This window comes from Epinephelus lanceolatus, chromosome 15, assembly GCF_041903045.1.
Source record: "Epinephelus lanceolatus isolate andai-2023 chromosome 15, ASM4190304v1, whole genome shotgun sequence".
Taxonomy (NCBI): Eukaryota; Metazoa; Chordata; class Actinopteri; order Perciformes; family Serranidae; genus Epinephelus; species Epinephelus lanceolatus.
Window position 1 is genome coordinate 31,543,982 of NC_135748.1, and position 14,302 is coordinate 31,558,283.

The 14,302-nt window shown below is 41.1% G+C and overlaps 1 protein-coding gene across 1 annotated transcript in view; it reads left to right on the top strand.

Moving 5' to 3' along the window:
• The first annotated feature begins 1,664 nt into the window (after positions 1-1,664).
• Positions 1,665-14,302, top strand: part of slc7a14a (solute carrier family 7 member 14a) — a 43,753-nt gene continuing 31,115 nt past the window's right edge. Inside the window, exon 1 of the mRNA XM_033642652.2 lies at positions 1,665-2,139. The gene's annotated coding sequence lies outside the window, so the exon portion shown is untranslated. The remainder of the gene's footprint in view (positions 2,140-14,302) is intronic.

The window sequence follows — 14,302 nt, forward strand, 5'->3', positions numbered from 1 at the left end:
CTCTTTGCGCCACTACCTGGTAAGAAACACAGTGATCTCTCATGAAAAAACAACCACTTTTCATGCCACTTTCCCAGCAGAAAAAGCTGTAATATCTCGCCAAAAACGACCCGGTCTCACTCCAAAGTCATTAAAATCTGGTGCTTCGGCAGTGACTTCCAGCGTCACTCCCCCAGAAACAAGCCATCCTGTAACATCAGCATAATACACAGCTGGTTGCCATTAGAGTTTAACATCGAACACTGACTTTCACCTGGCAGAGTGGTGTTCGCGTCCTGTAATATTATAAAACCAAACCCTGTTATTTTTTTCCTAAACCTAACCACGAGCTTTGGTTGTTTAAGAGGTAAAAAAAGTCAATTCATGGATGTAGGTCATTTATTTTGAAAGAAACTGTATGTAAACGTTAAATTTCCTTTAAAAACCGAAGTGTATTTTGAAAGAAGACGATGCATGTAACAGGCAGAACTTGACAAAGTGTCCCACAACATCAAAACCCAACTCACCATGGGTACCTTTCCCATCGCATTTGGACGTGGAAAGTCCATGACCAAATGCTGATATATGACGAGGTCGGAGGGAGAATGTGTTGGCAAAAAAAAAAGCAGCACTAACTCGGTAATAAAACAACCGCTTTTCATGCCACTATACTGGCAACAAAAACTGTGGTATCTGTCAAAAAACAGCAACTGGTCCCAAAAAAAACTCGCAATTGTTGCTTAAAAAGCTGCTGGAAACACAAACCAATGTTGTTGTTTTGACAGCTGTCGAGGGATGACAGTCAGCACATATTTAAAATATAAAAGTAATGCACACCAAGAATTATAACAAGGTGCTGCTCACTGGCGATACACTTGATTGTCGAAAATGAGTGTCACACACTGGCTCCATATGCATTTCTTTTATTATGATGACGTTTCGGGCTTTGGGCCTTCTTCAAGATCAACAAACATATTGAGACACATGCACTGATATTATATGGACTACACTTTTGTCACACTGATGATGATTAGGTATATGGAGCCAGAGTGTATGAGTGTGTGTGGCACTTGCTTTCCAAAGTCATGTTATATCACTTTAGAAATGTTGATATGATACTTTTGAAATATGCAACAGTGCCCTCATTTTCTTTTGTCAGCTGGGATGCTAAAATACATGCATTTATGAATATGAATCATCCACTGACTTTTTAACATGTTAATATCAGATATGGAGAAATAAGAGAAAAATAACAATAACAATAAAACCAATATAACTAAAAAGTACATGAAATATTCAATAAGTACTATGCATTGTTGTATACAAAGTAGTATGGGGTATTGTGGGCACATTAGTGATAATCCTCGTGTCATGCTTGGACCCGTGGATCACGGGGGTGGGCTGCTGGATGGACGACGTCCGGTCAGCTCGGTGCCTCCCGGCCGGTCGAGGGCGATCAGGAAACAAACCGGATGAATAATGGACCGTGTCGGCGGTCACATGTCGTGCAGCGGGCTCCTGAATGATTTAAAGCTTTTTACATCATCAGCCTCACCCTCCCTCCCTCCTCCTCCTCCTCCATTTCCTCCTCCTCCTCCTCCCTCCCCGCGCTGTCTCCCGCTGATGCACCGCGCAGCCCAGAGATGCTGCTGCTGATGCTGGTGACCGACTGCCGCATCTGACATGGGCATCCTTTAATCCGGCCGTGCCACAGTGAGTGTTTTTCCTCCACTTTTCTCCTCCTCTCATCCCGCTCGTAATCTCAGCCCTCCACCCTTCTCTGCTACTGACTCCCCTTCCTCACTCCTCCTCCTCCCTTTTTTGTTGTCTTTCCTTTGTGCAGTTTTTTTTTTCACGCGCGATGGCGCATAACGCGGCGGAAACCGCGCGTCCTCGCAGACAGAGGTGATGCTCGGTGAGTCCGGCGGGGCGGACGGAAATGTCGGGTCCCTTCCTGTATGCGCAGCTCACCTTAACGGTGCGCGTGTTTGCGTGAGGAAGAGGAAGGCAGAGAGAGTTTAGGGCGGGTGTCGCTTCTCCCACCGGACTAGAGCTGCAGCAGGCTCCGTTTGGAGGGTCGGGAAGAGTGCAGGAGGAGACAGAGGGGCGGCTGGGACGCGACTCACAGAGGGTGGGACGTGTAATTAAGTGGTTTTGCAGGTGAGAGCATGTGTGGTTATTGTTCCTGTGGACTGTGTCTAGGTGTGTCAGAGGGAGAGGAGGGGAGGATGGTGAAACTTACTGTCTTTGTGCTCAGGGAAGAGAGATCTTCCATGAGGTGTAGAGTTTATTGTGCTGCTGTTGGTCCTCATGATACTAAAATAAGATTTGTGCAAAGGCTGAATCTGTATCTGATGTGATGACAGATTTTATTATGGCACACAATGCTCTATCTATCCATCTCTGGCCCCACAAAAACAGTGAGGCAACATACTGTGCCGCTGGATGTGTTTGTGTGTCTCTGTGAGGACAAGAGCATTCAGACGCTGAAAGCCTCAAGCTGTGGAATTGGGCTAATCCCTGATGACATGGCCAGCTCTCTCTCTCTCTGCCTCTGTTTTTCTCTCTATCTGCCATAAGGTCTTGTCTCTCTGTCTCTCTTTCCCCCCCCTCCTCCTTAATTCTTTTTTTTTTCCTCCCCGTCCCTCATACCCAGTTGTGATGACGTGCTGTCCGTGGTGCTGAAAACAGTCATCAGCAGATCGCTGGCTAATGTGCTCAAGCTTTATGGCGCTGTCAGCGCTCAACAGGTGCCTATTACTTACCATAAGAGACAGCTGCACAGGAATAAAGGAGGTTGGTTAGATGGAGGTTGTGTTTGCAGGCTGGAGCTGTGGGGTTTTGTCGGAAAGCAGCATATTTATGACACAGAAAGGGACTCCATTGTGAGAGGAGAATTATTGTAATAGAACAAAAAATGAAACAGTGGGATACGTTTTAAAGCACAGTAGGTAATTCAGATCTGTTAAGACATGCTGGGTCAACTAGTACCAGAAAACTCAGGAAATAACTGAGAAAACTTTAGGGATTAAGATTAAATCCTTCAAAATACAATAGCACTAAACACAAAATCCATAAGCTGGACATACAGTGTGATGGACAGAGGAACGAAACAGTCGCCCCAGGATTTTGCAGGCTTTTTTGGGGTATTGTCGCGGCCTAAAATGCCTGATTTTACAGCAGCTTTTCTAAAAAATTGCAGTCTTACATTGACCTTCCGCTAGGCCCCGCCCCTTTGTGATGGTCCGACAAACAAGCTGTCAGAGTAAGCATGGAGCCCACACTGTAACTAACTGCACTCCCTGAAGAGATATGATCATATTTTTGGAGAAATGAAACAGTGATTCCAGAGAGAAGCAGACAGAGGGGTCTACAGTCTGTGTTTGAAGGATATATCCAGGATGTCAAACTGACTCAGCAGCAACAACAGGTTAAAAAGACAAAGATAGTTAGAAGCTAGTGTTGTTGTCGGACCCTGGTCTGAGCCGGCCTGATGCTACGTTATGATTGGCCAGTCTGTGTCTGTTAGTGTCGTATAAATCACAAATTGTCTAGTACTACCTAAACCTAACTCACCTTGATTCTTTGCAGAGCATCTGGATAAAACAGCCTCTGTCATGGTGATTTGTCATGTTAGTTGTCAGTGCATTTTAGCCATTTACTTGTGTTTGGTGGCAGAGAAGTGTCTGTAAAATCAGTGACTTTTGTTTGTGTCCAACCACAGCACTGCATGTGGTTTACAGCTTTCCTGTAGAACATCAGGGAGTGGCCTTGCACAGTCTGTAACCGTTATTTTTGTCGGTAAATGTGAGAAATTTACGCATTTTATGTCTGAAATTTCACAAGCAGAGACAAGGAAGTAAGTGTGGCAGGGGGCTGCTATATGTGGTGAAACTCACAGGAACCTACAGTGATTGGTTGCAGTGATTGAACAGACACGCAAGGTCGCACAGAGCTCACGAGGGTAGGTTGAATTTGCATTAATTGTTGCGATCGCATCCTGGAGGGGCTGACAGACAAATGCAGTTTTAGCCAGAACAGTGGAGGAAGAAGAAAAAAATGATGATGGTGATGATGGGAGGGTGAAAACAACAACAACAATAATAAGAAGAACCAGAGAATTATATAACTGACCAATTTAGCTACTGCAGTTTGTCTTCCTGCATATCCCTCACACTCACGCACACACACACCCTCAAGACTTCCAGGTCTCACATCAGACAACTCGGAGTCACACAGGGCCACACCACCAGAGCAGCTTGAGGTGCAGTGACTTGCCCCGCGCTCCAGGGCACCTCAGCAGTGACAGTGGGCACAAATAGCCTGACCGTGTCTTCACTAGGACGTTACAGTGACAGTTTTTGTTATTGTTTACTTCAGCTGAATATTTTTTCACTTTGAGGAGATGTTATTTTTCTGATTCAGTGTCTGAAAGAGTTTCTGAATCCACAAGAAAAAACACAGTGTTTTTAAAAATTATTATCTTCTGGGCATTTTCTGCCTTTATGGGGTAATAATGGTGGAGAGGCGAGAGTAAATGAGGGAGAAAGCTGTAGTCTTTATCAGCCTCTAAGCCCCAGCAGCATAACAAAATAATTCAATCTTTTTTTAAAAACTATTTCTAAACTATTTAAGTCTATTTAACCATATGAAACCTGAGCAAATTGCCTTGATGTCTTACAGAAACATGGGAAGAAGGCAATGAGCAACAGAGGAAGAAATTACCTAAAAAAAATTGCAAGAAATTAGTAAAAAGAGAAAATTAAAAAATAGAAAATCAGTTTAAAAAAAAGGTTAAAAAAAAAAAAAGTGTTTAAAAATTCTAATAATTCACCATAATTTTGAATATGTAATAAAAATAAATTTAAATATTAAATAATATATATTTTCTTGCTAGCTTTGTCTTTTTCCCGTTTTATTTTTATATAATTTTCTAAAATTTTTTATTTTATCTTTTTTTTTTTGTTTGTTTGTTTTTTTTTTTGTATTCTGTGGGACATGTCTTACCAAGTTGCTCATTGCCTTTTTCCCCATGTTTCTAAGAGGAAACGCACCAATTAGCTCAGGGTTCAAAGGCTACAATACTTGCGAAAGGCATCTGAAAGCAGCACAAGAAAAATTATGTTGCTCCAGGTTTCAAAGGGTTAACTTTATGTAACTGCTGAAAAGTGGCCACTGTACATAAACTGAGTTTCTGTTCAGCAATGTAAGTTTCAACATTAGCTAACATTAGCCACCCTTAGCTAACTGGTAATACCAGATCAAGTAAGGCTGTAGATCTAGAAGCTGAGTGTAGCAGGGGTGCATTTTTAATTCTTATGAATTCAGTTTTTAATTTGTAAAAAATATTATATGCTATCTCCTCTTTCAAAAGTGAGAAAGCCTCGCTTTAAGTAATCACTGTTTCTTTTTGTTTTGTGGCCACTTGGGGGCAGCGAAAACAAGATGGACATACAAATATTGTTTAAGTTTATATATGTAACAGTTTCTTCTCTAAACGTCCAGCAGTAAGGAAGCAACATCAGCATTCCTTTGGAGTCCTGCTTGTGTCCACCTGGTGAATGTAAGTCCAATATTCATTATCTTTTAGTTCTGCTTTTGGTCTTTACCAACTCCTGAGGGAAATATCTGCCCATTTAGCTGCTAATTGCTCCGCTATGCTCAACATCTATTCGCTAACTGTGTCTATCTGCTGTTTGGTGCTGAGCAGATGTTGGTATACAGTCGGTTTGTAGAGCTATTTCTCTAAAAACAGCTGCCTGGTGCAGCAAGAAAATGATGCTTTGAGAGCAAGTGGAGTGAAACAGTGGGCCGGACTGCTGAACAGTGAGCTGAAACTTCTCTGTAAAGGATTTTCTGTAGGTTCGTTACATTAAGTGACCACTTTTACATTGTGACACTGTTTTCATATTGTCATCTGAAAGATTTTTAGTGTAAAAATATCAGTTATAGCCTTTAATTCGCAAGTCAGAACAATGGAGAGAAAGCTTATAATACAGAGTCACTGTATAACTGCAGTGTTTATGAAATGCTACTGGTCTCTCATTCATCTTTATTAGGGATGATGGATGCTGACTAAATGCTTGTGTGCGTGTAATAGGTACAAGTCAGACACTAGAGAGAATGGATGTGTCTTTGGGGACGGTGATGTTGATGCGCCCGTTTGGAATCACGCATGAAAGATTTCTTTATGACAGATAAATACTTAGCATTTGGTGATGTCATTAGTACCCCATTACTGTAAAATATAGGTGTGACTCATGCAGCAGCAACACACACACACATACACACAATCATAAGCCTTTATATTTATGAATGGCCGATCAACCCCCACCGCCCCTTTCTCCATCAGATGTGCTCGGCACTGACGTCAGTGAACCTGCCTGCGTATAAAGGCTAATATAATCAGGACCTCACACACACAGACACACATTGCATCCTTTTCTTGTCTCTGTCAGCAGCACACACACACACACACAGACACACACACACACACACACACACACATATATACACACACACACATGCATCTCTGGTTATTGGCTCAACTGGCACTAAAGGGAGGGGAAAGAGAGGAGACAAAGCACTGGGACAGACAGAGAGAGACTGGAGGGCCAGTGTGTGTGGGAGGTGGGCGGCCTTGATCATTATCATTACAATGTAATCCGATCACTGCTATAAATTCGTGACTGCGGTTTATTCCCTTCAGGTTTATCGGTAGTTGAGCTCTTTTCTGCCCGTTTACTCCATCTCCTGTAATTTTGAGCACTTCCCAGACAAAATACACAAACATCACTTTATTATATTGACAGTCAAGGACAGACAGAGCCGAGAGCGACCACATTTAAAGCTGCCGTGTCTAAGCCGCAAAAAGAAACTTTCTAAAGAGCAGATTATCATCATGGATGGTGAGATAATACCTGGCATTTGTTTACGCTCTCATCTTTAAATATTTGTGTGAAGTCTGCGGCAGTTTGCCTCAGCTTTGAAAATCATGGGCATTTTAAAAGCCATTAAAACAGCAGAAAGAAACACTCTGTTGCGCTGACAATCAGTCAGTCATTTAGCAGATGCACAAAGTAGTTCCACTCTGTAACGCTGATTGAGAGGAAATCACTGCATGTCTCCGAGGCTTTGTCCCAATTATCCCCCGTAACAGGCCTCCTTCCTTTCCCTCATTGTATCGGTCCCCTCTGTGTAGAGTGGTCTTCAGTAAAAACAGCTACCACAGGTCGTGGAAAACTAACCCCGTATTTTACTCCTCACCTCCTCCAGAGCTAAAATTGCCAAACCCTCCAGACATGTGGTCTTCAGCATGATGACTTCTATCAAGGCACCAGTAAACAGTGTGTGCACAAGCTGAAATAAGACTTAAAGGAGGCAGCAAGCGTTGAATTTAACAGGCATTAGGAAATTTAAACTGTGGTAAACACATAAATGGTCATCAGTGAGACAGGAGAAGATAAAATTACACTGGTATTATTGTGTCTTATTAGTTGATTGTGAAATATGATCATTAGTTGAAAGCTTATAAAGTCATTACTGAACTTTCACTGAGACAACATGCATTTGTTTGTTTACGCTCTGCCTTTATGCCTTTGTATTTTTTAAAACCAATGGCCTCGTTTCCACCAGACACTTTCAGTATGGTACCTTTGGAACCAAAAGTAACCCTGCAGACAAACGGTACACTTAAATGTGGGCGGGGTTGTCGTCACTCACTGCTCCGTCCAGCGCTTACTGTATTTCCTCATTACTGGTGACATAGATGAGAAGACTGCACCTTGTTTATCGTCCGCAGAACAAAGCTGCATGCCGACATTTTCAGAACAAAATAAAACAGGCTGCAGTGAGAGTCTCTCTTGATGGTATGTTTAAAAATAGCGGGTTACATTCTCGGGCAAGTGCAGCCGGCAGGAGCCCACAGGCGCTCCGTGATGCTTTTTTATCTCCAGGTAAGGATTAGAATATATGTTGTTCACATAATCTGGTCAAAATTAATACTTATTTTCAAAAGCTTGAAGGTCCATTCATTACAAAAAGTCTGTGTTGTCCAACAGAGAAAATAAAAACTAAAAAAGTAATAGTCAAAGTTGTTATATTGAAATTTAAGGTGTGCTGATGGATTCACGTCGTCAACTCACCAGTCTCCATTCATTGCATGTCGGATAACATTACAAGTAAACATTCCACCTTAAAAGTTGCCGTCAGTCAACCTAATGAATTCTCAGACTCCAGCTGCTGCGAGAGGCAGCAAAACATCCTTTATTTTTATAGTTGTAGTTTACCAATGTAAAATTTGGCAACAAAACAATGTTACTAATAAAAAGCCCATGTTTTTCGCACAAAATGTACATTTGGATCCCCATTCGATGTAATCAAAAATTACTTCAGTTAATAAGAGAAAGAGGAAAAACTGAAGTAACTGTAACCCCCCCCAAGCCAGGGTGTCCGCGGGGTCTTAAAAAGTATTAAAAGTTGATCAATCAAATGTCGGAAAATTAAGGCCCTTAATAAGTATTAAAAAGTCTTAATTGCAATTTTATCAAGTATTACATTTTCCTGGCTTTCAAGCTTTGACAAAAAGTATCCATTAATGTATAATTTATTTTCCTCCTCGCGACTATTACAAACAACGATGTGTAGGTAGACACACTCTGACTGCCACTTGGGGTGGGGGCTGAGCGAAAAAAAAAGTCCAAAAAAGTTAATAACTTAAAAATTATGGCGAAAGGGTAGTTTCTTGCAACGCTAGAATTAAGATAAAAATATTCACAAACAAAAAAGCACTTCTGGTTGCTGATAAGTAGTGTTTACCTTTTGATTGAACACTAAATTAAAACCCTCGGCGCGCACTGCAGCGCAAACAGACAGATGCGCGACTCAGAGCAGCATGTGTCACTGACACCAGACCAGTGGAAATTGTCACCATCAGCATATTATTTTACATCAATAAAATATATTTTATCATTATTTTGAGTCACATTGTTGAAAGAAGTTAGTCGTCTGTGTTCAAGCAGGATAATAGGTCTCCATTCATTGCACGTCGGGCTTTCTATTTCCTTGTCGGAGATGTTTTCCTTTTTTAATAACCAACCAAAAACAATCAATCAATTAAAAACACGAACTGGAACATGAAATCTTTTATGCCTAACAGACATTGCTTCTTGTTCTTTGAGTTTACATATGGCTAACGGGGAAAAAAAACAACCGTAAACAGACAGCATGATTAGTGTTGCGTTCAAGGTCCCTCCAAAAAACACAGCTTTGAAGCTTTGAATTTTTTGGGTCAGCCCTAAATCCCACATGCAGGGGGCTAGCCATAAGGTTGTTGTTTTCAGCAAGTTGGCCTTGAATAGCTGATGTTGAGCTGTAGAGCTGTGTTACTTGTTATGACCTAAGGTGTATTTTAATAAACCTGCCTTTGGTTTAATTTATTCTTTCAAGCTTTATTCCTTCTCATTTTATCTGAGTTCTGTTGTGTGTTTGTGCTCCATAGATTTAACTGCAAACTACAACTGTTTAGTAAGTTAAAGAAAGAGAGTGTTGCTGCTAACGACAGCTTGAAGTGGCGATGAGGTCTTAAGGTTTTTTTGGAAGGTCTTAAAAAAGTCTTAAAAAGGTATTGAAATTAACCTCAGGATTCCTGCATATACCCTGCACACATCTCAAAATAGTATTATTGTTGGCATCATGGTTCTTTGGACAGCAATACGATATTTGGTGATATCACAAAGTCTGCCAGGATACGATATCCCCATTGTCTTTGTCTTGACTGCTGGCCATTGTCTGCCTGGTGCTAGGCTGCTAAGACTGTTTGAATGTTTTGAAAGGAGTTGTGCTTGGTAGGAAAAGGTGACACAAACGTGCCATGGAAATGTCTAAATAAAGGAGTATCTAAAGTTGACGACATGCATCGATGACATTGGATCATTCATCATCAGTCTAGTTCAATATATCATTAAACCCCTATTCACCTACTGGGGATAATAACCGTGAAGTACTAACATTGACACTCTTTGGTAACTGGGAATAGCTGCAGATAGCCACTGGGGAAAACAGAAGCGCTATGCTCTTCCTGTGTTATTTCTGCAAAGGTTGACGCACTTCCTATGTGCTGTAAATTGAGCCTTAAAAGGTCGTACCTTGTAACAGAATTGCATAGTGAAAGTGAGGCCCATAGGGAGCCAATCTAAACGGCAATGGTGTCATCATTCTATAGCCGTTACATTGTGCAATTAACATTTACTTCATAGTAAGTTAAAGCAAAAAACTATCACCACTTTATAATATGAAGGAAAAAAGATTCTGGTATCAGTATAGGCCTTTCACAACCTCACTGTGGCACATGCAGCGCACATCTGAGAGGTCAAAGTTGTTGTAAGACTGAAAAACTTGTTGGCGGACAAACACGGGAGTTCAGGGAGTTTATCCATTCGGTTGCCATGGCAAAGTACTCTAAGGCCGACCCTTTGAGAAGAGACTGAGAAAAAGAGAAAACAGACAGTCAGAGAGTGAAGGGGAGGAAATACACTTGAGAATGTGGAGAGGGGTAACAGGTGAAGGTGGAATCGATGAAATGAAAAGGACCATCAATTGTCAGCGGATTGTTTGAACACAGTGAGCAGCGCACACAACAGGGACTACACTCATTTGCTGGCAAGCAGGATACGCTGACAAACAAGTCCCTGCGCTGACTGGGAGGATAGAGATGGGGAAAACCAGAGAGGAAGTGGAGAGGTTACAGAGAGTGACGGCAGAGATGTGGATACTGTATGTGGTGCTAATGATATACGGCAGATGCATTTTTCTCCAGTCACTGTGATCCCAAGACAGATGGATACTGAATTCTGTCATAACAGACCAGGCACATGTTTTTTGTGCAGTGATGCTGTATAGAAAGCTTTCTTAGATACTCGAGAACGACAAAACTGACTGCAGTTAGGATGGAGATTAGCAAATGGGATCGATAGAGACAATACTGTTGGGAGGGGGGATGTCTCTGGCAACCACTGGCAATATTTCCTTCCTCCATTATCTCCGAGTGTCACCAATATTTCATGGCATTGGAGATTCTCGATGAGGAATTAGTCAGCAGGATATCAGTGAGCTGGTTTTATGACCATGTTTCAAGCCTTCTCTTAGACTATATGTCTGAAACTGAGGTTTATTCTCAGGCATCAAGTCACGGTTAGTCTGTAAGTGTAAAATCACCCTGCTGTTTTTTAGAGCTTAAGGCCTCACAGAGAGAGATGTCATCGATATGGCTGGTTAGCCAGAGAGCCAGAGGGAGTGACACCGTTGTTTTTATTTATCTTGCCGTCTGGAGCCAGACCCAGTGCGCTTTAAGCTTCAGGCACCCCGTGTTGTGCATTAGGGCGAGATAGATGGGGATGAGGCGGGCCAAATTGTGAGTGAACTGTGCTGGCTGACAGGTCAGTCATGCAGAGCAATTTGTCTGCGGCCTGGCACCAGCGCTTTCCACCTTGGAAACTTTTGACAGATAGGGATGGTACACCTTAAACGTGCAGGCTGCTGCAGTATTCCTTCTCTCTGTTTACTGATTGTTTATCACTATGATAAAATCTAGAATACACATCAACATGTTTGCGCTTAATGGTCCAAATCTGAATCAGAGTCATTAGCGAGCCAGAATATGAGCCAGACATGTAATGAGTAAACTGGTCAGACAGCCAACTGAGCGTAGCAGAGGGACGTCCCTGTTTGTGTTTATATTTGCCTCTTAGCAGTTCAAATATTGTCGACTAGCACTAAATGGCTAGGGATGATAGTATGTTGGAGGGTATCACTGGTCAGCCATTAATTTGTTTATACCAAATTCAGACTTTCTGTCCTTCATCTATTGGCACATTGGTTATTTGGACCATGTAGCGGCTCTTTCAGTGTACTCCATGTTCCAAGGCCACTGAAGAGTCTGTTTCGTCTTGTGTTGAATTTAATCAAGTAGTACACTCACAAGTCAAAATTGGAGGAGGCAGGCAAAATTGCAAATGAGGATTTATTTGAGTATTTAAAATCAGAAACAGCATGGTAGGTTATTCTTATACAGGACTTACAATCATGGCCAGATGGTTTACTCTTATTAACACAATGACACAGGATATAACACAGTCAAAAGCTCCAAACATTTACATCTTACCACAGATAGATTTTTTTTGTCACACCATGTTACTACACAGCCTCGCAACACTAGCTCCTGTCATCATTTTTAAAAAGGATATAGTATGTAGGGCTGCCCCCAACTAAGGATTTTCCTAGTGGACCAATAGTCGTCATTTAGGGCCATTAGTCGACTAGTCGCCCGCATGTCTACATACTAATTTAATTATTAAATGATATATTTTGGGCGGGGCAACACAATGGTTTGAGTTGAAGATGTAAGAAAAAATAGTATCAGTAACATTGTTAACACTGTGCTACATTACAGAGAAATACAAAACTGTACTAATGAACCTTCATTAATATAGGCCTATATTTTATCTACAAGTGCACGTCACACACTGAGCGAGCTGCCTGTTAATGACGCTGTGGGCTAATGGGCATGTAGCTACTTCCATGTTTCAGATGATACGTCATGTTTGTAGTCGACCAATGAAGATGAGTTTACATATCACCTTGGGTTCGTCCTTCACCTTCTCAAAATGATCCCACACTTTGGATTTCCTGCCCGACATGTTATTAACTAGCCTGTGGAATAACTGCAGGTACCAGCCCTGGAAATTAACCTGACTCCTGTCTGACTGCTGAGCGTGGCCACTTCCTGTGTCTGTCCTTTCAAATTAAATTCTCACATGGTCCAGTCATTTAGGTTTTGATTTATCTTGACAAGATGTTCGTAATAGATTTTCACTTTTTTTCCCCTGCAATTAAGCGACTAATGACCTTTCTGGTCGACTAACATTTGGTCGACTATTAGGAGGCATTTATCTGAATATTATGTGTATCTGTATTCTACTATTAAAATAAAAAATATAGGGAATGTAAACACTAGGAGTCTGAATCTGTAGGCACCTCACAATTCGATTCTGATTCAAAGGGCTATGTTGTGATTATAATTAACATTTTTGATTTCTATACACTGTGTGACTACTTAAAATATAGTATATTGGTAATGATCTGTAATTAAAGTCAACAGATTCATTTCCTTGCACACCATGTAGCTCTTGTCAAGGTTCATTTTTCGTTTAATTTCATAGATGCTAAAATGCTTCCATACGCTAGTTTTTAGGCCATGGGATTGTGTTGTTGGATTGTATCCATCTGTGGTTACACACACTCAGTTAATAATAATAATAATAATAAACTTTATTTACATAGCACCTTTCAAAACACAGTTATAAAGTGCTTTACAAAACCGAATAAAGGACAAAGCAAATAAAACAAGATCAAAGTAATAAAAACAGAATACACATAACAGCAGTTAAATTCACCAAAAGGCCATTTTGAACAAACAGGTTTTCAGAAGTGATTTAATAGATGAGACTGAGTTTGCAGCTCTGATCACCTCGGGCAGGTCATTCCAAAGTCAAGGAGCTCTGACTACAAAGGCTCTGTCACCTTTGTGAATTAATCTAGACCTTGAAACAACAAGAAAAGATGCATCTGAGGATCTCAGGGTGCGAGAGGGAACATGGGGCAATAGAATATCTGTTATATAACTTGGAGCAAGGCCTCTCAGGGCTTTGTAAGTAATCAATACTCTTAAAATCAATTGTAAAAGCAACAGGTAACCAGTGTAGTGTTTTCTAGTCTAAGTCAAGATTCTGGCAGCAGAGTTTTGGATGAGCTGGAGGTGCGAGAGTTGTTTTTTTTTTTACTGATGCCAAAGAGCAAGGAATTGCAATAATCTAACCAACTGGTTATGAATGCATGAAGAACAGTTTCCAGATGTTTGTTGGAAAGGAATGATCTGATCCTGGAGATGTTTTTGAGATGGTGGAAGCCAGATTGAACTACTGAATTACCATGTTTGTCTAAACTGAAGGTTTGATCAAAACTGACACCAAGATTTCTTCAATGTGTAGTTATTGAGTGGGACAGAGAGCCAAGACTGTTTGATATTTAAACGTTTGCACTATCTTGTCCCATGATCAATATCTGTCTTGTCAGCATTGAGCTGCAGGAAATTTTGTTACATCCACTTGTGAATGTCACGAAGGCAGTTTAGCAGGTTAATCATGTTTTGATAGTTATTTGTTGGATCACAGCTTAAATAGATCGTAGATAGTAGAGTATCATCTGCATACAAATGGACACTGATATTATGTCTGTGTATAGTATACAAGAGATCAGTTAGTGTTAA